Genomic DNA, 2,985 nt, shown 5'->3' with positions numbered 1-2,985 from the left:
ACAATTTACAAAGGTAATGAACTCACAATTTACAAAGGTAATGAACTCACAATTTACAAAGGTAATGAACTCCAGGTAAGTCTGGTCACAATCATGACAAGTTACAAAGGTATTTACAGATTACAGAGGTACGTAATGGGTCCAGGGACTGGGCCCCCAAAGTTTTGATAGCTGAACTAGGTACAAAGGTAATGAGCTCACAAGTTACAAAGGTAATGAATTCTGTAGAATGGTTACTTACGTTTATACTTTGGCTACAATCATGAACAAATTATAGAGTAATGAGCAATTCACACTTCCACACCCGGTCACAACTGTAATGAGTTATTGGTGTAAATATTGTGAGGGTGATGGCTGCTGACTCCCTGACAACTACAGAAAGGGGTGACTCCTGCTGCTTCCGTCACAACAGTGAAGGTGACTGATGCTGCCTTTGTGACAACAACTGTGGCTCGTACGTTGGTTTGCGTGCAGCCAGCAGCAACAGCCTGGTTGATCAGGCTCTGATCCACCAGGAGGCCTGGTCACAGACCGGGCCGCGGGGGCGTTGACCCCCGGAACTCTCTCCAGGTAAACTCCAGAACTGCTGCTACATCCGTGACAACAACCAAGGGTGACTGCTGCTGCCTCCATGACAACAGTGAGGGTGACTCCTGCTGCTTGCATCACAACAACAGTGAGGGTGACTGTTGCTGCCTCCATGTCAACAACAGTGAAGGGTGACTGCTGCTGCTTCCGTCACAACAACAGTGAGGGTGACTACTGCTGTCTCCATCACAACAACAGTGATGGTGACTGCTGCTGCTTTCTCCATTACAACAACAGTGAGGGTGACTGCTGCTGTCTCCATCACAGCAAGTGAGGGTGACTGCTGCTGCTTCCGTCACAACAACAGTGAGGGTGACTGCTGCTGCCTCCGTCACAACAACAGTGAGGGTGACTGCTGCTGCCTCCATCACAACAGTGATGGTAACCGCTGCCTCCATCACAGTAACAGTGAGGGTTACTGCTGCCTCCATCACAACAACAGTGAAGGTGACTGCTGCTGCCCATATCACAACAATGAGGGCGACTACTGCCTCCGTCACAACAACAGTGAGGGTAACTGTTGCCTTTATCACAACAACAGCGAGGGTGACGGCTGCCTCCAACACAACAACAGTGAGGGTGACTACTGTTGCTGCCTCCATAACAGCAACAGTGAGGGTGACTGCTGTTGCTTCCTCCATCACAACAACAGTGAGGGTGACTGCTGCTGCTGCCTCCGTCACAACAACAGAGTGGCGGCTGCTGCTGCCTCCATCACAGCAACAGTGAGGGTGACTGCTGCCTCTGTCACAGCAACAGTGAGGGTGACTCTTACTCCCTCCATCACAACAACAGTGAGGGGTGACTGGAGTTTACCTGGAGAGAGTTCCAGGGGTCAACGCCCCCGCGGCCCAGTCTGTGACCCGGCCTCATGGTGGATTAGGGCCTGATCAATCAGACTGTTACTGCTGGCTGCACGCAATCTAACATACGAACCACAGCCAAGCTGGTCAGTACTTTAGGTGCTTGTCCAGTGCCTGCTTGAAGACAGCCAGGGGTCTATTGGTAATCCCCTTTATGTATGCTGGGAAGCAATTGAACAGTCTTGGGCCCCTGACACTTATTGTGTTGTCTCTTAACGTGCTAGTGGCACCCCTGCTTTTCATTGGGGGGATGTTGCATCGTCTGCCAAGTCTTTTGCTTTTGTAAGGAGTGATTTTCATATGCAAGTTTGGTACTAGTCCCTCTAGGATTTTCCAGGTGTATATAATCATGTATCTCTCCCGCCTGCATTCCAGGGAGTACAGGTTCAGGAACTTCAAGCGTTCCCAGTAATTGAGGTGTTTTATTTCAGTCATGCGCGCAGTGAAGGTTCTCTGTACATTTTCTAGTTCAACAATTTTACCTGCCTTGAAAGATGCTGTTAGTGTGCAGCAATATTCCAGCCTAGATAGAACAAGCGACCTGAAGAGTGTCATCATGGGCTTGGCATCCCTAGTTTTGAAGGTTCTCATTATCCATCCTGTCATTTTTCTAGCAGATGCGATTGATACAATGTTATGGTCCTTGAAGGTGAGATCCTCCGAGATGATCACTCCCAGATCTTTGACGTTAGTTTTTCGCTCTATTGTGTGGTTGGAATTTACTTTATACTCTGAAGTTTTAATTTCCTCACATTTACCATATCGGAGTAATTGAAATTTCTCATCGTTGAACTTCGTATTGTTTTCTGCAGCCCACTGAAAGATTTGGTTGATGTCCGCCTGGAGCCTTACAGTGTCTTCAATGGAAGATACTGTCATGCAGATTCGGGTGTCATCTGCAAAGGAAGACACGGCACTGTGGCTTATATCTCTGTCTATGTCTGATATGAGGATGAGGAACAAGATGGGAGCGAGTACTGTGCCTTGCAGAACATAGCTTTTCACCGTAGCTGCCTCGGACTTTACTCTGTTGACTACTACTCTTTGTGCTCTGTTTGTCAGGAAATTACAGATCCATCTACCAACTTTTCCCGTTATTCCTCTGGCAAGCATTTTGTACGCTATTACGCCATGGTCACACTTGTCGAAGGCTTTTGCAAAGTCTGAGTACATCTGCATTCTTTTTGTCTTCTAGTGCATCCAGGACCTTGTCGTAGTGATCCATTAGCTGAGACAGGCAGGAGCGACCTGTTCTAAACCCATGCTGCCCTGGGTTGTGTAATTGATGGGTATCTAGATGGGTGGCGATCTTGCTTCTTAGGACCATTTCAAAGATTTTTATGATACGTGATGTTAGCGCTATCGGTCTGTAGTTCTTTGCTCTTACTTTACTGCCCCCTTTGTGGAGTGGGGCTATGTCTGTTGTTTTTAGTAACTGTGGGATGACCCCAGTGTCCATGCTCCCTCTCCATAGGTGATAGGGGCTTCTTGCAGTTATTGATGAACACTGCTGCTGCTTCCGTCACAACAAGTG

The sequence above is a fragment of the Cherax quadricarinatus genome, chromosome 22, assembly GCF_038502225.1.
Source record: "Cherax quadricarinatus isolate ZL_2023a chromosome 22, ASM3850222v1, whole genome shotgun sequence".
In the NCBI taxonomy this organism is placed as follows: Eukaryota; Metazoa; Arthropoda; class Malacostraca; order Decapoda; family Parastacidae; genus Cherax; species Cherax quadricarinatus.
Note: the sequence above shows the minus strand (reverse complement) of the source record.